Genomic DNA, 25,624 nt, shown 5'->3' with positions numbered 1-25,624 from the left:
TAAAATAACTGTAAGATTTTTTGAAAATAATTCTACGAGCATTTTAAAGGCGGCAGAAAAAAAATCAATATAAATCATTACAGAATCGGTTAAAATTTATCCAAAAAGCTTTAATTAATGTTAACAATACAAATATATTATAAAGATAAAAGAGAAGATTCATAAAAAATATCAATAAAAATTGAAAACATATATTTAAGATCCAAATTTGTTACAAAAGAAAGGGGAACAAATCAGAAGGGAATATGGAAGTCTAGGCATTTACAGGGCTCATGGACCCCCCATTGACTGGTTTTTGTAGCCACTTTACTCATTGTATCATTCTATTCAGCCTGTCTGCAAGCATTCAGACATACTCAGAGCATTGTTAAAATACTTAAGACGTTTGTAAACGATGGTAAGTGGTTCAATACAAATATTTGCTAAAATTTGTTAAGATGTTTGACCACAAAATTAATTCGTTTAATATAAACAATATATTATGTATATTTTGTTTGACCGATTACCTTGTAGAATGATAGATAATTTAAAAAAATATATAATTACGAGAATTCCAGAGAGTGAATTTACTTTTTTTTTTTATCTAAAGCTATGATTATTTTGTAATCAATTCGAGTCTTGTAAAAAAAAAAAAAATATTTTTCATTGCAAATTAAAGTCTTTAATGTATTAAATAATTTTCTCAAATATTTCAAAAAATGACTGTGAAATGATGTTGACTTGGAAAAATGATAAAATAGCCATTAAATACACAGAATATCGAAAGGCCTCACGGACCTTAAAGAAATCCATTAGAGCACGTTAGAAAGCTCGTAAATTTCAAGAACCCTAAAATCATATTTTCAGCTCAAAATGTTTTAATAGGTCATACGAAGGGCGTAAACCTAAACAGAGTACTTAGTATTAAAATGCTACCATTATTCCAAATTACTCGGGTTCTTTAACTCTAACACGATAAACACATCAAGAAACACATAATCCTTTACTTTACTCAAAATAGCTTAGAATTCCATGCAATGTTTTGAAGAATTACGTATGACAGATTAATTATGATTCAAAAGTTTGAGTCCTTACTCCAAAACTTTGTAAATACGCCAAGTTTTTATTATATACATAAGTACAATAGGATTATATTATGACTAAATAATTTAACATGGCTGATTACACTATGGCAAGTAACTGAAAGTATTTTTTAACTCAATAAACGCAATTGAGGTACTGTAATTGTAATATAATGAAAACTGAATTGTATTTTTCAATTGATTCATTTATACTTATTATTATTTAACATGCATTTTTTGTACACTTTACCCAGCTAACAAGGGAACATACCCCGTTCCAAGCTAGACAATTTCATTTTAATTCATAATAGTTATTAAAAAGTTAAAAGAAAGAACAGACAAATAAATTATAAACTTATTAGTGTACTCATATTGATACATACACACATATATATATACATATCCATACACAAATATATATATACATATATATATATATATATATATATATATATATATATATATAAATATATATAATGTATACATACATACATTTATACATATAAACTCGTTGAAAATGGCCCCCAAAATTAAATGTTTGCGTAAATTATAAGAATGCAAATATTTCTATTTCTTTAAAAAAAATATTTATATTTATTTTTCATTATATATTAAACATTATTCATGATTTATTGTTGATTACTCACTATTCATTGTTCAATATTCATTACTTATTATTTATTATTTGTTAACTACTTTTGACAACTTATCATTATTAATTATGTTACAATTTATGAGTATTAATTACAAAAAAATATTTATGATTAATTATTTATTATTAAATATTTATTATTCAAAATTCATTTTTTTTTTTTTCTTTTTTATTATATATTACGAATGATTTCCTTATTGAACTACTAAATTCATAGTATAAATAATAATTTTCGATAAATTACTCGTTCATTATTTTTAATTACATTCATTCATTAATTCATTCATGCTCGACAATTAAAAAAGCGGATAATATTAAGTACCTAGGCATTATAATTGATAGTAATTTGAAGTGGAAAGTACAAATAGCCACTATGGTCAAAAGAATTAGGAAACTTATATATGTATTCATTAGACTAAGAAATATTTTATCTCTAAAACTTATAAAAACAGTATATTATGCTTTAATACAGTCTATTATGCTTTAATACAGTCAATTCTGCAGTATGGAATTATAGACTGGGGAGGAGCTTATAGGACAAACTTAAAATCACTCTCTATTATTCAAAAAAAGATTGCAAAAAGAATTCTTAAAAAGCCCAGAACTTACCCATCAAAACTAGTATTCGAAGAACTTAATATACCAACAATTGAAGAAATTTTTAATAAAGCCTCTATCTTACAAACTTTTAAAGAAAAAACAATTGAAGTGCAAAATTCAAATAACTCTAGATTTTCTAATAATTTAATTTTGCACAGATGTAAAACAACAGCAGCGTTGAACCATTATACGTACAAAGGTAAAAAAAACTTTAATAAACTTCCGGAAAACTTAAAATCTATAAAAAATTATCAAACTTTTAAAACTAAAATTAAAAAACATTTAAGACTCACCCCTTCCTAGACTCCATACCAAAGAATGTTTATTTTTTAATTACCTTGCTTATTTTTAATTTCAATTTTAATTTACTTTGTTTTAATTTACTTTGTTTATAAAAAAATGTGAAACGAACTCCCTCTCTAAACACAAGTATCTACTTAATTAGAGAGGTATAAACGTTATATATAAGATGTTCTGTATATTTACCTATTTTGTATTTCAAAAATGTATTTTGTAAAAAAAAAATATTTAATTATAATTTATTTTTTTATAATGAATAATCAATAATTTACCATTAATAATTAAACCGATATTTACAATAGTGAAATAAAGGGGAAAATACTATTATTTATTTAATTAATAACGATGCTTACAATTATTTAATGATGAATTATTATTTTTATTTATTTACTACTAATTACAATTGACTTTTAATTGATTGTTATATGCATACTCGTGCTAATTTGTAATTCTCGGATGAAATATATTCACAAACAAAATCACTTTAGTATAACATTCTTGGGTTATTCTAACGTACTTAATTAATTATTTAAGATACAATATTAATTAACAAATATTTCCATGTACGAATCCAGAGAAGTATTCTTAAAACCTTCTCATTACTAATACTGAAATAAGGGATAATTAGTAAGTTTTAAGTATCATGAGATTTAGGTAGGAAAGACGAACATTTAACCATATTTATTAATGAAGAGATTTTCTAATTTGAAATTTGTGTAAAACAACTAAATATTAAACCTGAAATGTTGTCTATGATTATCAAAATTATAACTTCGAATAATTGATAAACTTATTGTAATTTGTTACGCTTATCAAATATCGTTTTTTATTAAGCACTGTTTGGCAAAATATTAATAAATAACTGAAAAACTGTTTTTCTTCTATCAACGGTTCCTATTTTCAATTAATAAACGAAATTGTGACTGAATGCAAATAAATTTTGTAATAAAAAATAATTGTAATTTATCCCCCTTGTGATAGATATTTTTGACAGCGTTGCTTTACATTATGTATTATATTAATGTAAAAAAATATATTTTACCAATTACGAAGATGACTCAAATTGGACCTGACAAAATGTAAATTATTATGAAAATAAAACTTTGTCATTAATATTACACAATTTTTAATATTTTACAGGAACACTGCTATCGTTTCGGTAAAGCACTCCTATCGATGGGTGAAATAAAATCAATATAATAAACACAGAATATTGTTCACGATGTCATAGAATTAAAAAAAATAATAAATAACAATCAGTGAAACTTAAAACAGGGGGGTTTATTCCACTAATCTAAGGTGAGAGCATATATTATATAAAGATAGTTATCTTAAAACCAGATATGAAAACACGATCAATGAGGGAAAAAACGATAAGTTTAATTTATTTCGTAAAAAATTTGGCAAATAAGTGGAAATTACAATAATTAATCCTAAGATTTAAGATGTGGGATGACAGCACTTGTAATAAAATGTGTGGTTATTAATTAAATTGTTCTCAGAATTAAATTTTTTGTGAATTTTTACTATTTCTAGATTATCCATATTACTGCCTTTGTTATTTACTTGGTGTAGGAGTTGATTTGTTTTTTTAAATTCAAATTCTATAACATCGAGAACAATATTTTTATATTTATATTGGTTTTATATCACCCGTCGATGGGAGGAGTGCTCTCCCGAAACTGTAGTAGTGTTCTCGTAAAATATTTAAAATTGTGTAACAGTAATGACAAAGTATTATTTTCATAATAATTTATAATGAAGTGTTTCGAAGTAAATGCCGATTTAATTAACTGACAAAATGTGTTTACAATAAATATCTTGTAGTTTTATAAAAATCCGTTAGTTTTCTAAGAAAATAAAATAAAATACAAATGAAAAAGCTTACGACTCAAACCGGAAAAATAAAATGACGTTTTAAAAATTTTCCGACCAAGAAAACTTTTAAAGGTGTACGATTTCAAACTGAAAATTCTTCAGACCTTTCCGTTTAGTATTATGATTACAGTCGCGGCCTGAAATCTATTGAAAGACGACGAGCAAATATTGGTTCTCCTTTCAATGTAGCGCCGCGACGCCTTCGCACAGCCACTGCCGCGTACCAACGCCGGCGCTAAGAGGCTACCATCAATTACCGAGAACTCGTGTCGAGTGATGTGCAAACGAAGCATCGCACTGCTGAAAACTTACAAGTAATACACAAACCTGAATTTAAGGTGGAAATTTCTCAATCGAGAATATTAAAATTTGTTCGAGTCCAGACGAATTAAGAATACTGTCCTGCAAGTGAAATATAATCAAGACGCTAGAGTTATATATAAAAATACATTAAACAAAGCACATTTTTATGTTAATATTTCAATGTCGTTGTCAGATAAATACCTGAAATATTTTCTTGTACTTTTTTAGAGCTTATTTTAAATAATACGCATTTTATAAGAGGTGTGATAAAGTATTAATGAACTCAGTATGTGATTGTATTTTTTATTTATTTTATTTTGTTTATTAAGAAAAACAACAGCAATACAAAGAAATATACACAACATAATAAAAAAAACAGAAAATAAAGCCAAATCAGTTTTTCACATAAATACAATTATAAAAATCCAGTTCAGTTAAATATAATTTATAGAAGTGCATGTGTGCGAGTTTTTTTTTGTGTGTGAGGATGCGTGTGTAAAAAAGTGGAGTGTGGTTTTGGTAGGTATGTGAATATGTGTGTGATTGTATATGGGTGTGAGGGTAGGTTTAAGGACAGGGTAAGTGTGTATTTGATATGAGTGAATAGAAACAATTTAAAATTATAATGTAAAAATATAAATATTTTTTTTTTATAACGAAACATAATTTTTTTCAAATAATAGTTTTTTAATTTTGGTTTTAAAAGTGAGTTTACTGTAATTAAATATGTCTATGTTATTGAAAAATAAATTATAATTACGCGTCAAGCAAATCAGAGGAGAGTTCTGAGCATAGTTGGTGCGAACTGTGGGTACATGGAAAAGAGATAGATTCGTGTGACGGGTGCGGTAGCCAGGTACGTTAAGGGCCAACTCAGAAACCAGAACAGGACTATCAAGACGTCCATAAAGAATGTCATGTAAAATACCCATATCTAATAACAAACGACGATCCTCAAGACTAAGTATATTATGTTTATGACAAGAAGTTTTATAGTTAAGGTCCGTAAATCTGGATCTCCAATTGAGATGTCTCAAAAATGTTTTCTGAATATTTTCAAGCCTTATCTTGTGTATGGAATACTGGGGAGACCACACAGAGGAGGCATATTCAAGGAGACTACGAACGTAAGCGAAATAAATTAATTTGATACTACCAATATCATTAAAAACTTGGCAAGTGCGGATAACAAAACCTAAGTTTCTGTGTGACCGGTTTACTATATTTTCGATGTGGTTTTCATACGTAAGTTTTTTATCTAGAATCACACCAAGATCACGAACACTTTCAACTCGTTGTATAGCTTGATTACTTAAAAAATATTGATGTGAAATAGGTTTGGAGCTACGTGAAAAAGAAATGAGTAAACATTTTGAGACATTTACATTTATGAAATTTTTTTCATAGTAATCTGTTAATCGGTGAAGATCGTCTTGGAGATTATGGCAGTCACTGGTATCTTTAATATTCAAATATATTTTTTTATCGTCAGCATACATCAAGAAATTTGAATTATGGATGACTGCATATATATCATAAAGGTAAGCATTATAGAGCAAAGGACCCAAGTGTGAACCCTGAGGAACTCCCGATGTAATATCTATAAAATTGGATCGAAAACCTCCGAGTACGACAGCTTGGCTCCTGTTGCTTACGTAGGATGATATCCATCTATATACGTCACCTCGTATTCCAAGGTTAAGAATTTTTCTCAGAAGGACGATATGATCCACACGATCGAATGCCTTTTCAAAATCAGTGTAGACCACATCCACCTGTTCACATTTATCCATACAACGAAGTACAAAGTTCGTAAACTCAATTAAGTTAGACGCGGTTGATTTGCCTTTGAGAAAACCGTGCTGATGTGGAGGAATTCCTTTAACAATAATGGGATAAATGCTTTTATAAACAATTTTTTCGAATACCTTACTAAACGTATTAAGAATGGAAATACCCCTGTAGTTGATAATTTTAATTTTAGAACCTTTTTTATGAATAGGTAAAATATGAGCCTCTTTCCATTTGAGAGGGAAATATCCCTGCTTGAGAGAAATATTAAATATTATATTTAAAGGGGAACATAGTGATTTCGCGCATTTTACAATAAAATATGGAGGCACTCCATCACTACCAGCACCCCCGTTAGCATCTAACATGGACAACAGTTTACAGACCTCATTTTCCGTAGTTTGGATATTGTTAATTACTCCATTATCATTGCAGTATGGTGGGTCGAGATTGGTTACGGGATATATGTCAGCGGGTTTGCTAAAAACAGAACTGAAAAAGTCATTAAATCCAAGACAAATTGACTGACTTTCCTCACATTTTGTATCTTTATATTCAAAATATTTGGGGTAAGTAGAAATACCACGACGAGCTTTTATATAGGACCATAGCTGTTTTGGATTCTTTTTTACGTTGTCTTGCACCGATCCAATGTACTTTTGGAAGCAATCTTCTTGTAATAACTTTTGTCGTTTACGCAACAATGCAAATTCGTCATAATCAAGCGGATTAGCATATTTTTTCTATTTCGAGTGAGCCTTATTCTTTTCCTTGATTAATTTCAAAAGAACATCACTGAACCAAATGGGATAGAATTGCTTTTGGATTCTTGTATCAAGAGGAATATGCGTATTTATTACATTCCTAAGCAAATCATAAAAACTAGTAACGGTATCCTCTGCAGTTAAACCAGCAAAAAGTTGAGCCCAGTTTATATTTGTTAATTGCTCATTGATTACATCATAGTTGGCTTTACGAAATCTTCTTCTCGGTTCAGTGTTATTAGTAAAATGAGCAGCAAAAATATCTGTGATCGACAACTCCAATGATGGGTGAAAAACATCCTCCTTTACTAAAGGAAAGCTAGAGTGAATGACTTCGGTAGTGAAATTACTAAAAATAAGATCAAGTACATTGTTTTTCGAGTTTTTAGTTAGATTATATTGATAGAAATTATGTTTTGTGAATAACTCGATCAATCTTCTTCCTGCCTTCTGAAATTCAACGGGACCCTTATGACTGTAAATTGGTAAATCGAAAGAGTTCCATCCAATATTGTACAAGTTAAAATCTCCCGCGACTATATAATAGTCTTCACTCGATTCTAGAATATTTTCAAATAATGAAATTAGACGTTGAATATGTTGAGACAGAGGTACGTGGTTTTCATTTTTATTCTTTAGTTTATTATTGACACCATCGGGGGGAGCATATGCAGAACAAATATGCAGGTCACGGTTTGCGAAAGAGCGATTACTGTTGCGCGAGCGAAGCGATGAAGCTGGAATAGTAACCCATAAACACTCGGAGCCGACTTGTCTCCATTCCGAACGCTCGCGAGCGCCGAGGCTTCTAAGTACCAAAATCATAACTCCACCACCATTCGTTTTACCGCTCACAATACGATCACGGTCGAGACGAAATACGTCATATCTACTGTCACAGATTTCTGAGTTGAGAACACCCTCGCAAAGCCAACTCTCAGTTATTATTATTACGTCATAGTTATTAGAAATTATGTTTTGATAGAAAATTGGCAATTTTGAGCGGAGACCGCGAGAATTTTGATAAAAAAGTGTTAATTTATCGCCCTTTGAAAATAAATGACCTGAGAATATAACACAATTTGACATATTTACTAAAGTAATAAATATATGAGAGTAATTTAAAATACATATATATTATAATGGTAAAATTATTATGCTTCAAAAGTAACAAACGTTTTGTAAAATTTATTTGGTGTGAAAGGGTTAGGATATGTGTAAAGTGTTGGTTGAGTATATGTGAAGTAGTGAAGTGTCCAAAAAACTGCATCGAAATACTGTTAAACTCAAAGTACTGAAAAATTACGATAATGGTTTTGTTGTTCGAAGCTTTAAGAAATCCGAACTATTTCTTATTTGAATTCTCGGGGAACCCATAGACTTTCGCACATATACATTGCAATTTCTCACCCAAACATACTCAAAATTCAACGATTTACATAACTGTTTGCAATCATTAAGCAGTTTTTTATTTAGTGGAGTCAAGTGATCATGTACAAAAATCTTTTTAGGTTCACCGGTATAACCTAAATCCAAAGAAGAACAATTAAGCTTCCGAAAACCAGATAAAATATTATCCTTAATCTGACGGCTTTTAAGCTTTGCAACAATATTTTTTGGCCGTCCAGCTTCGGGTTTGAATGCTTGCACACGATGCACAAACTCGATGTCCTCGGGCTTCAAAGATACTCCGGATAGCTTGGCGATGTCGACGAGGATGTTAGAAGGAAGATCCTTGTTCCGCTCCGGAACTCCAGAAATCTCCAGGTTATTTATTCTTAGCCATTGTTGGTGATCGCTAAATTGATTTTCGAGTTCCACAATTCGGTCGTTGGAAGTATTTAATTTACATTCTAAGTCGGTAATTTTTTTTCTCCGTTTCGAGAGTAATTGATTTCAATGCCGCCGTAATTTCAGTATTAATAATTTTCTTCATTTCGGTCATCAACGATTCAATGGAGTCCTTAAGCATTGTCTTCATCATCTGACCGAGTCTTTTCTCCAGATCTGATGATATCGTCTGAATGTTAATACTGGAAGAGTGAAGAGAAGGTGAACCAGATGATTGATCGACTGAGAAGCTGGGAATCGCAAGAGGGCTAGAGGATCTGGATCTAGGATCCTGAGATTTACACGTATCGCATTTCCAATTTGCACGCGCAAGTTGTGACATTTTCTTGAAGTTGGTCGAGGAGGTCCCAATACAGGAGTGGTGCACACTATCATAACATGTCGAACATTTTAGAGAATTTGAAAGGGTCAAATTTTTCAGACAAATTTTGCAATTCATGCTGCTCATATTGTAAAAAATGTGTTTATCTTGTATGGAAGGTATTATAATAATATGAGCGCAACGCCAACTTATTTGCAAACTGCAATATGCAAATATTTAAATAATTAGGAAATATGATAACTGACTGCACCCAAGATAGCCGGAACCTCTATGTTTTTAATCGCCGCCAATGTGAAACACTGCCTGCACCCAATATCAATAATTCACAATAAGCCAATTGCACTGCACCTCGCTTCACTACGACGCGTTACAGACAGCCAATACGATTGAAACAAACTATTAAAGGAAGGCGAACAAAGCAGCTGTCAAATCAATTAAACACGAGTAATGAAATTTATAATTACTATTTCGGTGTCAGAAAACAACTGATCTCAAAAAGTTTAACGATACTTTAGAAACCGATGTTAAATATTATCTTGATGTGCACTTTTCACTCTTGTACAATGAATTATTTTGCCAGAAAAACTGATTTTAGTAGGACGCAAAAATATACTGAACATTAGGATGTATAGATGTATATGTATTACCAAATAAGAAAAATAATTCTGGGTCATCCTTGATATTCCATGTTCGATTTGTGGCAATTTAGACAATAACATTGATGTTATACATATTGAAAGCATTACCTTTGTGGTCAAACATTTAACTAAATGTTATTAAATATTTGTATATAAGCACTTACAGAATTTTATTTGTCTACCGGTTTCAAGACGTACCCTTCTCTCCGTCAGGATACCAATTAAACCAAAATGCAAAACCCACTATACACCTTCACCATAATTGTTGCACAAGACTATTAAACCAACACGACACGCCCTTTGATAAGCAATCGTTACATACACTGATTAAGTTATGAAAATATTTTATGTTGTGGGAGAAATAATTTGAAAAAAAGGGACTAGATGAAAGAAGGGGCGTAAGTTTAATAGGTATAGGGTAACTATTACAATAGAACGTCGGTCGTAAAGCAGGTTTAATTTTTGTTTGTAGAAATTTTTAAATTTAATTTTTTTATTTACACCTTTTATCAAAAATACAATTTTACGTTCACTTAGCCCAGCTAACAAGGGTACATATCCCGTTCTAAGCTAGGCAATTACATTCTTATATATAATTATAGTTAACAAATTAATTGAGAGCACAGACTAATAAAATATAAACTTACTCGTATACACATTTTGATACATATACATACACACATACACATTTATATACACACATATATACACATGTACATACACACACGTACATACACTCATGCGCATACACATACGCATACACATTCATAGAACATATACGATTTATATATAAAGCGAAACTTCATGGTTACCATCTGTGTATATATTTTTAAAAATTATTCTCTATTTTCATATTTTATTTTCGACGTCCAGTAAGAATCTCCAATCCGTGGCATGCAAATTGAAAAGTTGTTTGCTTATTGATGAAAGGAACATGATTTTTTAAAGTTTTCCTAAAATGAAACATTTCCATGTTACTCGTATTTACTTTGTAGCCTTTGTTATATGTATGTAAGATTTAAACTTTTCTAAATTAAAGTCATAATTAAAATTGATTAGGTGATTTTAGAATTCAGAGAAATTGTTATTGTGAAGACACTTCATATGAACATCGACCGATCTTACGACTTTATATAAAATAATAAAACCAATGTTTGATACTCCTGATCTACTGAAATTAATTTCATTCTATGTACCACCTAGATTGAGCAGAACGTCTACAATATTTTATTGTCAAAATTCTCGAACGGTAGCTCAATATAACTTACCTATTGTTAGATTACAGAATACCGGGAATGAATATGCATCACATTTTGATATATCTAGTTTATATTTATAAAGTGACCAACATATTTTTATCAAAAAGAGCAAATCAAATCATCTTCAGAAGATTGGGTTGGAATAGTTATAATTTGATTGATTGATGTATTTTGTTATTGTATAATTTCTTTAAAATATATATATGTATTTCAAGTGATTAATAATGTGTACAGTACGAGTATATTAATATTTCATACTCGATTTTTTTTTTTTAAATTATATTTTTAAGCACTCTTTGAACCACATATATGTAAATGGCAGAAATGCCGTATATAAATAAATAAATAAATAAATATGTTCTTTAACACGAACATAAAAAAAATCTTGATGTTCTTCTAGCGTAAACTGAAGGACACAAATTTCATTTTAATTGGTGAACACCTGATATACACTTTTGTCATTTTTATAAGCAAGCATTTATTTACCACAATTTTATTCGTATAAAAAGCAGGTGTGATATTAATTAGTAAAAAAATTGAAAACATTTGTGGATACAGTTTTTAAGTGAAGAGTTTTTCTCCACCTAGTATCACTACAAGTATAATTATAAATACTCTTGACAGGATATGAAAATTGAATGTTATTGATGATGAAAATTGATGAATAAATGAAAATTATTTTTTTCTTTAGTTTTCTATTAAACATGTTATTTTCTAAATCAATTATATATCCACAATATTTTGAGTTTGTCCAAATTTTTGTAGACAAGGACTGGATTCAACTCCCTGGGGAGCTGTTTATATTAACATATTACAACAGAGATGAAGAACATTTAAGAGAAGGTAATATAGAAGTCTAGGCATCTACAGGGCTTATGACCTGTCAATGGCTGGCTTAAGTGGCCACTTTACGCACTGTAAAACATTCACCATTCTGCCCATATTGGAACATCTATATTCCTTGTATTCTTTCATCTGTTGATGTTTGTGAAGTTAAAGAGCTGAAACCTTTGTTTATGCGGGTAAGATTCATTTAATTGAATTATTTCACTTACATACTAGGCAACGCTTGAATATGTTATTTTTTCAATTTCTATACTTCTTCTTGGACCAGGTAATTTATCAACAATATTTTGAGTTTGTCCAAATTTTTGTAGACAAGGACTGGATTCAACTCCCTGGGGAGCTGTTTATATTAACATATTACAACAGAGATGAAGAACATTTAAGAGAAGGTAATATAGAAGTCTAGGCATCTACAGGGCTTATGACCTGTTAATGGCTGGTTTAAGTGGCCACTTTACACACTGTGTAACATTCACCATTCTGCCCATATTGGAACATCTATATTCCTTCAATTCTTTCATCTGTTGATGTTTGTGAAGTTAAAGAGCTGAAACCTTTATTTATGCGGGTGAGATTCATCTAATTGAACTATTTCACCTACATACTAGTTGTAATATGTTAATTATATATACATTTTTAAAAGCAATAAAAAATCATTTTCGAAGTTATGTTTAGAAAGAGGAACATTTATTCATTTTTTAAACGATGCAACCGCGGAATGTTTTTGGGAAGCAGGGTATTTAAATGAGTTATCAATGACGATATCCACGTAAGTCAGTTTCGGAAAATGTTTAATTATGTTTGATTATAAATACTCGTTAATATCAAATTAAAAAAATATATTTACTCTTCTTTTGGATTTCTAATGTGAATTAAATTTTGTGATCAAAAGCATTCTTAAATTAAGAAATGGAGTTGATTGTCGTTTTGTTTCAGTCTAAATACAAAAAATATCATCTACGAACCGTTTCCATAAGGCGACATTTTTACGCTCAATGTTATTTAAAAGATATATCTGCAGCTAATTAGACAGCTAATTAGACTTCACAAAACCGGTCGACATAGAAAAGTCGATAAGTGGTTATATACAAATATTAAATAACATTTAGTTAAATTAACATATTACAACAGAGGCGAACAACATTTAAGAGAAGGTAATTTAGAAGTCTAGGCATCTACAGGGCTTATGACCTGTCAATGGCTGGTTTAAGTGGCCACTTTACACACTGTGTAACATTCACCAAAGGTTTGACCACAAAGTTAATGCTTTAAATATTCATGGTGACTTATTATTTCTTAACCTCTTACGTTAAAAGCTGTTGCTAGCCCTGTCGTAGTTCAAGATAGGTTCGCTTCCACTATTGTGTTAAAAAAAAAAAAGTTAACTTTTTAGTATGAACGCTTGACAATTTACTTGCCTCGCGCAACGTTTATTTCCTGTAAAATTATCAATATAATTTTATGTTGCTAGAATTCCAATCGTCAATAGCGTCATACAGCTGCAAGACGATTGGTTGGCTTCAATATGTTAATGTTATCAACCATAAAACACTGACATTTCGTAAATGGGGTCTAGAATTTCAACAGTCCAGGCGCTCAGTATCTGCAAGACTAACTTTTATTTTTAAAAATGAGTTTTTTTAAAACATCATTTAAAGACTTAGCTTCTTTGTTAAATTAAAATAAAATGTAAATATGGGCTAGATTAATTACCGTCCATGCGATTTGTAACTGCGGTACGTGCTGAAATCTTGCTCCTATTTGTTATATTTGATAAATATCATAATTGGAAATAAGGAACAAGAATCCTATTCGTCCATGCGCTCTGTAGCTGCAAGACGTGCTGGGATATGTATTTATTGTACAGCGCCTTTGAGGTGATTTTCACGAAAATTGCGTTATAAAAGCTATCCAAATTTGTAGAAATTAATGCTGATTGATATCTTTAACGATACATTAAATAATTATAGAATAACTGTAACGCATTTTATAAAATCAAATAGTTTTCTTTGTTAGTTAGGTACAATAAATTGTTATAACCTGTAAGTATAATTTATGGTTTTAATTTTCAAAATTTTAATGGAATTTAATAAAACTAGTAAATTTAAAAAAAAATCATTAGTGCATTTTGTGTTCACGTATAACTGATGAACATTATCCAAACAAAACAAATTATGATTTTTTTACGAATATCGTATGAATTGTTTGTGAACAATAATAATTAAATATAGATCAATAAATTGAAATAATATAATAATAACACATAATTGATGTTGCGTAGCATCATAAATGCACTTGACAATGCCAGGATTGATTATCGATACACGAGGTTGATTCAACATGTAGATGAAAGTGTTACCATGGATGTAAAAATGAACGACAATCTTAAGACGTAGAAAATCATGATCAGAAAGGATGTAAGACAGGGTGACACGATATCTCCAAATTTTTTTACTTAAGCCTTAGAAGACGTTTTCAAGATGCTTAATTAGAGTAACAAAGGCATAAAAATAGATGGTAAGTATCTAAATTACCTTCGTTTTGCAGACGACGTAGTAAAGATAAGTGAAAATGTAAATGAATTGGAATATATAGTAAAAGAATTATACGAAACCTCTAGAAAGATCGGTCTAGAAATGAATATAGACAAAACCAGGGTTTTGAGTCCAATATCTAGCAACATATGAACTAGAAGTAAAATTTTTGGAGCTTTGACAAGCATATTCACCTTTGGCACAGAACCAAGTAAGGAAAATTAAATCAAACTGCGGAACTGACTTGACGAATTGGGTTAAGTTGGGCTGCGTTTGGATAGCTGAAACACGTTTTCAGAAATAATCTGATGACCAAAGCCTACAACTCTTATTTTCTGCCGGTGGCAACATACGGTCATAAAACAGTATCACTCACTGCTAGAAGTATTCACAAAACTATGTGCACTCAGCTGTCTATAGAAAGACAAATGTTGGGTGTCTCATTGAGAGGCCGAATAAGGAATGAGGAGATAAGAGGCCGTACATAGGTGACTGATATCGCAGAAAGAGTGAAAAAACCAAAATGGTTAGTGGGCGGGTCATGTGGCGAGACAAAAAGTCAATAAGTAGACCCCCAGAATACTAAACGGGAAACCCTGCGAAAGTAAAATGAAAGTAGGGAGACCACAGAGGAGATAGACTGACGACGTTGTCATGGGCCATGTATGGAAACAGAGTGCCCATGCCCAGGACAATGAAAGCATCCACCCCTTTGCCGAAACTGTTTATAAAGACTTAAGTCTTTATTCAGTTTCGCATATCAATATCATTTTTTAAAAACTAATTAAGCGAAAATTGAATATTTTTTTACAATCAAACTGCGGAAATAACAACACAAAGAAACTTTAAAAGCTTTCATTGTACCCCTCACTGCAATGTGCAGTATTGCCAATTTGTAATCAATCAAATACACATGGTCAGCACAATCACCTTTTTCTGATTTCCCAGTATGACAGTGAAGGAATACAGTGTTAGTTCCAAATTGAGACCGCGGCCGCACGCTTCAGATCCCGCCTCGGAAAAAAAGAAGAACGTAGTAATACAAACAAATGAAACAACGACACAAAACCCAAATACATATAGAAAACATTAGAATAATTTACAGTGCCCAGGACAGAAAAAAACATGGAAATATTTTAGAGAGGCCTATATCTTGCAGTGAAGAGAAACGGGCTGATAAGAAGAAGAAGAATAATAATGTCGCCTGCCAACTGCGGCCGTTAGTTTCGCAACGGAACTCGTATTTATTTACTTTATTTTATTTATTCATATTTTTTTCTTACAAACTATAATTAATAATAAATATGCCTCCACTCGCAAACGAGTGGAGGCATATAAAGAAAAAAAAAAAAAAAAAAAAACTAAAAATCCCTTTATCCGAAAGTGGTTTTAGTTTGTATTTGTTTAAGTTGTCTATGTGTTGAGGATCTAGTGATAATATTATTTGTATGTGCTGTATTGTGGAGGTTATGTTTTATTAAAAAATAAGCAAGCATCTTATATAAAGAACACAAACAGCATTGTTTTGAAAGAACACTTTCGCTTTCCGGCCGCGAGAAGTATTTGAAAAGAAATAAAAACAATTATCTTTGACAAAGCATTTGTAAAAAATAATTTGAAATTAATTTATATAAAATTACTTTCAAACGCTTTTTATGTCTCGTTTTCTCTAATCACATGGTTATCCCTGTGTTGCCGTGAATTTCAACTACCCTTTCGCCCCTTCCAGCCCTTAGCAATGTCGACTAGGGGAGAGCCGACGCGCGACGTACCGTTACATAGAACAGTCCGCCTACGGTGAATATCGTCCCAAGCCGTAGTCAGTTATTGTACTAAAGTTGTCTTGTGGTCCAGTACACGACTCAATTTACTGCGAAACCCTTCGGTCTATACAAGAACTTGCATTTCCGTATAAACGTATTTATTTCTTAATTCTTTATTTCAATAATCATAATTTTAGAGCGGAAAATTTATTTTACTTACCACAGGCGCACAAAAATCTTTTTTTCTCATTCTTAAGACATTAAAAGTAACTCAAAATGTTTATAATTTTATTTATTTATTTGACACTTTATATACATATACAATATATATACATATAAGGGCGGGCATATTGCCTTAAGGCAATTTCTTCCTACCTACCCAAACCGTTCAGTTTGAGAAAATTATAAATACATGGACATATAGAATCTTACAATTTTATACAAAAATTAAAGACAAAGATTAAAAAAATATATATATGAAATTAACACTATACTATGAAGAGAGGAGAGGGAATGGGAAGGAAAGAAGAAGGATAAAGGAACAATTTAAATATTTAGATAGTGACATTTCAATCTTGACTTAAATGTAAATGAAGAAGGAGCGTCTCTTACATTAGTAGGTAGATAATTCCACAATCAAGTGGCTACTACTGTGAAAGAGGAGGAAACAAAATTAGAGCGATGACAGGGTATTATAAGGGTTCTCTCGTTACTAGAACGATGAGATAGTCCGTGTTGTGAAAGAAGTTGGATGATTTTAAATTTTACTCTATTAAAAAAATTTCAAACCCAATATTTAAAGCTAAACCAACTTTCGGGTCTCTACAGGAGTGCCTCAAGGGTCAGTACTCGGACCACTCCTCTATCTCCTTTACACTAAAGATAAAGAGAACATTATCAAAGAATGTGGATTGTGATCTCACTGATACACAGATGATACTTAGATTTATTTTCATTGCAAACCAGGCGAGAGAAGTGTGCTTGTCGATTTAATTGATGGATGCATCGAGAAAATAGGAAACTGGATGGCTGAAAACAGACTAACATTAAGCCCATTAAAAACTGAGCAACTATGGGTCGCTTCAGCCAGACGACCGAATTTGATCCAGGATACGGCCCTACCCAATGTAGGGAGTACCGCTTTACCCACCGTTAAACTAGTGGGAGTTTTACTCAATTTTGACCTTTCTCTTGACGCTCAAATTAGTAGAACGATAAGTTCATGCTTCTACCAGCTGAGACAAATTAAATGCATACGCAAAAAATTGCCGGTTGATGCCGCCCGTCAATTAATAAATGCGTTTGTAGTGTCTAGAGTCGATTATTGTAATGGTATCTATGCAGGTCTACCAATAAACAAAATAACCCGCCACAATCTGTATTGAATGCCGCAGCGAGACTTATTTTCGGAATCTCTAAGTTCAGTCATATCACTCCACTACTTCGGGAACTACACTGGCTACGTTTTCCACAGAGGGTCGAATACGAACTCTGTTGGCTTATGTATAAGTCACTGCACAACTCTGCTCCGGAATATCTAAGAAAACTATGAATTCCAGATGAACTGGCTGACAGGCGTCTAACGCTTAGATCAGCTACGTCTACGGCGAGAGGAAAAGTTATTATACCTCTACGCAAACAGCGCACTAAATTTAGTGAACGCGTATTTGCGGTCGCAGGCCCTATGGAATGGAATGCTCTCCCAGCAGAGGTGCGAGGCTGTGAAAGTGAAGTGATGTTTCGGAAAAAAACTTAAAACCCACTTGTTCTCTAAATCATTTGAATAAATCCGTAGCACGTGACAACAAAATAAATTATTTTAATTAAATAACAAATTTAAAAGAATCACTATGTAAAGCGCCCTTGAGGTATTTTGTTACGAAAATGGCGCTATATAAGTTATATATAATAATAATAATAATAATTACGTACGCATATTTTATATTCATTATTTTTAATTGAACGCAGTTAAGCAGAAAGCAGCTAGTAAACTCTGGTCTGGCTGTTGTATGCAAAATGCATATTTTAGGCTTTGTGGTTGGTGAGCCAGACTTAAAACATAAACCAACATTCTTTAACAAATGAATTTAGGAATTCTTTACAATAAAATACCCTGATACAAATATAAAGTAACATGTTCAATACACGACGACACAACGTACATTAGAGTTTTACTAGGGCTGACTGTTTTCTGCAAAATGCACAACTTAGGTTGTGTGGTCAGCCATACTTTAAAAATCATTAAAACTAGTCAAACACACCACAATTATTTTAATCTTTAAAAAAATGTATTTATTATTTATAATTAGTCAAAGTAAAAAACATTCCATTTGTTGCGCACATTTCATTATTCACTTTTTTCACAAAAGTGCCATTATCTCAGTTTCACTTTTCTATGCTTTCTGCATAACTTTGTTTAAGTATAGTATTGTTTTCAGTTTGTCAGAACCCCGTGCTTAGACTAAGTGTTTTTTTTTTTGTAAATTCTTTCAGACAATAAAAGAACCTTTATTTTTTTTTAAAGAAATATTATCGATCTCATTTTTTTTAATTTTTTTATTCCAGTAAAATAGCTATATAGTGCAGAGCCAATTCTACCATATAAACATGAACATAATTATAAACTTAACCATAAACATAAATATATCAATAAACATGAATATTACAATAAACATAAATATAAACATAAAATAAATTTTAAACTACTCTTTTAAGAGTAGTTTAGTTGCCTTCTGTTTGATGCTCATATTTGGTTTCTGAACTATTCTTAATTCTATGCGCTGTTCATTTGCTCTACATGTCCAAACCAACGCATGTCGATGTTGCTTATCTCAGCCTTATATAATGTACGGATTTAACAGAAAATTAATGTCCTCAATAAATTCGTTTATAATAATCAAAAGCTTAGTAATGTGTCAAGGCTTCCATTTTTCCTCTAAAAATCTTTTTCACATTTATTTAAATATACTCATAAATATTAATAAACTTCTGAAGTGATTTAGACATAATATGAACCCAAAAGGAATGCTTTATATATTAAATTTTAACTATGTCTCATTTCTTTATGTTACTACTCGTATTACCTGCAACATGATTTTCTTCCAAGAAAGAAAATTACTCTGGGTACGTAATATAAATTCACTGGACCATTGTAAGACATAACGAATAATGTTATTATTGTGAAAAATGCATCCTGTTTTCACTCAAAGACTATAGAAAATATGTACAACTATATTGTACGTGTTGTATTACGCGAGCATCTTGCATTTTATTTATTTTTGTTTTCAGTTTCATCTCAATAAAAAATTTTGCTTTGTTATATTAAAGAATATTTTATGATTATTGTATTTGTTTATTAAAAGATGCATTCTTAATGTGATGCTATTGTCTTTTACATTTTTTATACACTCTTTATACACTCGTCCTAAAACTCAACGTATTGCCTTTAAGGGTTGACATGCATGTTCAAGACCCACAAAAAAACGTCTTTATGATCTCACTAAAAAATCGCTAGTTTTCCAAATATTGGCACTTTTATGAATTTCGTTAAAATGTACGCCTAAGATAAGTTTTTCGAGTGCCTATTTTAACAACAAATATCCTTAGTTTATGTCTCTAAATTATGTTACGCAACCCTTATTTTTTTAATTCTATTTAATGCACAAAATACACAATTTTACATAGACACAATAATATGTTTTTTCATGTCTCGACTTGTTAGAAAATTCCATGTTAAGTCGAGACTCTTCTTCGATAGATAAATCAAAAATATTTATTTACGTATTAAAACAATTTACAAATAATCAAAACAATATGCAAAATAATCAAAACAATGTACAAAATACTAACTAAATATAAATAATAAAAATTTATACATATCGAAAAATGGAATATAGAAAAGTTATGTAAAAATACGTATGACAGTGATGATATAGACATATACGTATATGGATAATAATGAAGTCAGCAGCGATGTTATATATTTATTCCCGAAGCAATCTCATACAGTGGTCTCTACCCCTCGATACAATCCAATTATGGATCTTCATCTTAAATATAGACGTTGTTTTGGAGAACTTAATATGTTCATCCAAGACGTTGAACACTCTTGGAGCTATATATGAAAAGCGTATTAAAAAAACAACGTACGTGTTCTCGGTATTTAAAAGTTTAGGTTTCCCGAAAACCTCGTACGGGCATTCTGTTGGGACCTCCTTCCGTAGTCGCCTGACCAGAAAATTGTCAATACATTCCTTATAAAGATTTGACGAATATCAAAAACTTTTAACAGTTGAAATAATTGTTCAGATGGGTAGGTCGGAGGGCACCGAAGCATAACTCTAAGAATACGTTTTTGCGTCTTGATTTACGTTCATGACAATTGTCGAGCAACCTCCCCAGCCAATTATGCCATAAGCAGCCACCGATTGGAAAAACGCAGAGTAGACATTTTTAAGAGTGTTAACGTCCAAGATGTTTCTGAGTAAGCTAAAGACATGATACAGGTTTCTTAATCTAGATACCAAGATAATTCATTTATATTAGATATTTATTTTAATAAAATAAATAGAACAACTTTGTTTTTAACCACTAATTCTTATTTTTCATCGACCGGTTTCAAAGCAAACAAACTTATTTGTCAAGGTTAACGTAACTTAGTTACGTGGTTTAAAAAAAAAATACGTAAAAAACGTATTTTTTACGTTTTTTTTTTTACGTAAAAATTAGTGGATAAAAATAAAGTTGTTGTGTTTATTTTATTACAATGAATAACCACAAAGTTAGTGCTTCAAATATAAAAAAAAAGATATTTATTTTATGCATACTGTTTTTGTTTAACTCGTTACGTACAAACAATACTAGCTGGCAGCCGATAAAATTTTGAAAAACACTCATAAACATACAAGTAATTATCTGCATTTATCACAAATCGGATTGTACTCGTATTTACGAATGAAACAATATATTTTTCATCACAGTTGAAATGCAATTGAAGCATTTTTTCATCGCATAAGAAGAAATATTTCTGCGTAGCATCACTTTTGATATTTTTTATTAATTTATTTAAACGCTCATAGGGCTTTTTACGTTTTAAAATTCGAGATAAAAATACGTCTAGGCGGTTTGACACAACACACGTGAGAAATGAAATCCTACATTGATTTTCATTTTACAAAGGAATCATGAATATTAATGAGACTTATACCCGTATGCAGAGACAAAACTTAAGGTGTGGAAAGTACGTTCTAATTTCAAATGCAAAGAATAATCCGAAGGTGAAGACAATATAATGTACTTTCCTCACCTTAAGGTTTGTCTTTGCATACGGGTATTAAACATTAAGAATTCCAAATTGTCAATAAACACATTAGGAATAACTTAATGTTAAAGTTCTACAAATATGTCATTACAAGCGGCCGAAACTAGTTACGGGATGTTTGGGAACACAGTCCCTAAACAGTCATAGAAATGTTCAAGTAACACGGTTACTTTAAAGTTTAATTCATATTAGTGATGTGAAAATCTGCCGAGATTATAAAATTACTAAAATAATATTATTTTATAATTAGGTTTTAAATATCCGTTAGAGTCAATGATAAAAAAACGCAGGAAACTGAAAAAAAAGTATAGTGGAAGGATCATTATTTCCAATGGAGCCTTAATTACAATGGCGAATAAAATGAGTTATTTTTAATTCTTTATTAAGTAAAATCAAAATTTCCAAATGAAATTATTTGTTCATTTTTAAATTTATTTCAACAGAGAGGGAAAATATTTTTGAGAAAAGAATATGGAAGTCTAGGAATTTACAGGGCTTAAGACCTGTCATTGGCTGGTTTAAGTGGCCACTTTACACACTGTGTAACATTCACCATTCTGCCCATGTTTGAACATCCACATTTCCTCAACTCTTCCGTCTGTTGACTTTTGTGATAAACCAGCCAATGACAGGTTATAGCCCTGTAAATGCTTAGACTTCCATATTCCCTTCTCAAAAATGTTTTCCCTCTCTGTTGAAATAAATTTAAAAATGAACAACTCCCTAGGGAGGAAATCCAGCCAGTCTGCAAGAATTTGTACATAATCAAACATTGTTGAAAATATTTGTATTCGTGTGAAAATTTGAAGTATCTTTGTCGGACCTATGATTGTTATAAAATATTATTCAAATATTTATTTTCTATACAGTATATTCGATTTTATTTTGTACACACAAGATGAATCTGTTGCCATTCCATTCGATTACGAATCCTGTACTCTAGAACGACTGATGCAAACTTGTCTTGATTTGGACATAGACACTCGCAATCCCAACTTTCAAACAATCGTACTTTTTAAAAGTATATGACATTTTTTTAAACCGCCCAAAAATAAACGTGTTTATGTAAATAGTATAAATTGATTAAATTTATCTCAATATTTGCATAAATTTTAAAAACATTATTTTTCTTTTTTAAAACATGAATTTATTTGGTCAAGGTGTTTTTCTTACTAAAATGATCAGTTCTGATAAGGATTTCAGTATTCTTGCACCGTTTAAGGTAAATATTTTAATACAAATCTCGAATTTTAACAGTCGAATTATAATGTGTATTATATAAGAACATGTGCCTTACCTAGGACTCACAATGGACAGACAATTATAATGGACAAAACACATAGACGGACTCACTAAAGTAATGGCATCACTACATAGCCTCTTCTACAAAATTAAAGATTTTATATCAAGAAAGGAAAAAATTATGATGTACGAAGCCTATGTCAAAAGTAAATTGAGTTACATGATCGCCTTCTGGGGAACTGGTAACAAGACAGACATAACAAGAATACAAAGACAACAAAATAAAATTCTTAAACTAACATACAACCTACCCTACCTGACCTCTACGACTGAACTGAAAAAAAAAACACACCAGTTTGACATAAACTACTTGACTAAAATTGAGACCTTAAAAATTGTGCACAAAATAACACTGGGAAACATACAAGACGACGACATAATATTAGTCAAAAATGCTGACATACATAAATATAACACCAGACAACAAAAACACTATCATATTGAAAAAGCAAAGACAAACACAGGACAGTAAAAAATACTACATAGTGGACTTAAACACTACAACGACCTACCTTACTACTTGAAAACTTTTAATGGAGACAAATTTAAAATCAATCTGAAAAAGCACATGATGACTGAACTAACTAGACTAGACGAGACATAAAATGACTAGACAATATTAAATTTCTAATGTTACCCTAACGGGTTTATTAAAATTGTAAATAAATAATAAAAAAATATATATATTAAACATGTCGAATTCGATTTGTTGGGATAAGTTTAGATATGGGGTTGTTAGATTATCCCAGTTTAATATTATTTAGTTAAAGTTATTTAGAATTATGCAGGTCGTGGTAAATAAATGATACGCGAAAAATATTATTCACCAAAGATTTATTTTTTACTGAGTAAGCAGAATGGTAAGAATAATTTATAATCAAAAGATTTGGAGATTAAACGTCATGTTCGGCGGCTGTTGGCATGGAAAAGAGTAGGATCTCTTTTGTGTTCTTCTTTTATAACGTTTTGACCGCGCCCTCTGTTTGTCGGTTTTGCGTATTCAGGATCAATCACCACAAGGGTTGGGGAGACGTCAGAAGCTTATTTAATACTGAAGGATAAGAATAAAAATAATTCATGTAAAGCGCCCTTAAGGAGATTTATTACAAAAACGACACTTTTTAAAATAATAAAAATCGTTAATACCTCTACGTTTGATTAACTGAAATATAATATAGCATCATCATCATTATTTCTTTTCCCCATCTATAATGGTGCATAGGAAACTGTATTGGTACGCCAATCGCAGCGTATCTTGATCATTTATGTTAGATACAGGTAAGATGATCAGTCTTCCGTTTTAGGTACCCGTCCAAGGACTATGAAGTATTCGAGCGTGAAAACATCCTTTTAAATAAATATTTCATATCAACCATGCCGGGAATCAAACTCGTTGATTAAGAAAACTTAATCCCTTAATATTATGAAGAAATTCACCCTATCGAATTATTATTTAAGGCAACGCCTGAAAATATTTTCAATTTTAAAACATCTTCTTGGACCATTTGGTTTTATTTACTGCCAATGATAGATCATAAACCCTATTTTTTTATTAACGTATATCTATATTATCTCTTCTTTAAAATGTTTTCCATCCCTGTTGTAGTTTGTTAATCCTAATGATTCCCTAAGGGGTTAAATCCAGTCTTTTGTCAATGAACATTTGGACAAACTAAAAATATTAAGATTGATAAAAAAAATATGATTCAAGTTAAAATCTTTTATTGTTAGATTGATGGAATATTCTCGTGATCGGTTATAAATTATTCGATTATATTTATATTAGATTATTTACGCTCATTACTAATTCACATTAAGATGTGTCCGAGGGCCAACCGTTGTCCCCGATTCGGCATTTCTGTTACTCGGGTCGCCAACCGTTGGTCCGAAATTTATATTCAAATTAGATTTGGGTTGAAACGCTACATGTTCCTTTGGAAATTCGATTCAAAACAACTCCGGGAACGTTCGCAAGACTTCGTTTTATGTAAGCAAGCATTCATGCTGCACTTGTTTACGTAATTATAATAATTAATTAAAATGTAATAAATTGAACTAAAACATACAAGACTAAGTTACATTATACATTATTCAACTCTTGTATACTACCAGTACTTCTGTATGGGTGCGAATCTTAGAATCTGTTACCAAAGTCTCAGAACCTCAAACTTCTGAGTTTTGAGATTAAGTGCTTGAGGAGAATTTCCTCGTTAGGTGTCTCAGTTTTATGAATATCATTGAAGTCCGAGAACAGACGCAGCAGCCTCCTATAACGAGCGTCCTGAGGATGCGGCAGAGACCTGGCATGGACACGTATTGCGCATCCCTCAGGAGAACCTAAACCCGAGTTCACCAGAACTCACGCCGTCCTAGAAAGCCGTCGATGACAATCTTTCGACTTTAATTGGCGGAACTAAGAGGCTGGATTGATGTGGGAGGA

At 31.1% G+C, this 25,624-nt stretch overlaps 1 long non-coding RNA gene across 1 annotated transcript in view; it reads left to right on the top strand.

Moving 5' to 3' along the window:
* The window catches only part of LOC148285006 (uncharacterized), a 129,347-nt gene that overhangs the window by 5,086 nt on the left and 98,637 nt on the right, over positions 1–25,624 (top strand). The gene's annotated exons all lie outside the window — the stretch shown is intronic.

This window comes from Micrasema longulum, unplaced genomic scaffold (genome assembly GCF_059751315.1).
Source record: "Micrasema longulum isolate JH-2025_06_02 unplaced genomic scaffold, ASM5975131v1 h1tg000069l, whole genome shotgun sequence".
Taxonomy (NCBI): domain Eukaryota; kingdom Metazoa; phylum Arthropoda; class Insecta; order Trichoptera; family Brachycentridae; genus Micrasema; species Micrasema longulum.
Note: the sequence above shows the minus strand (reverse complement) of the source record. Positions and strands in the feature narration are given on the sequence as shown.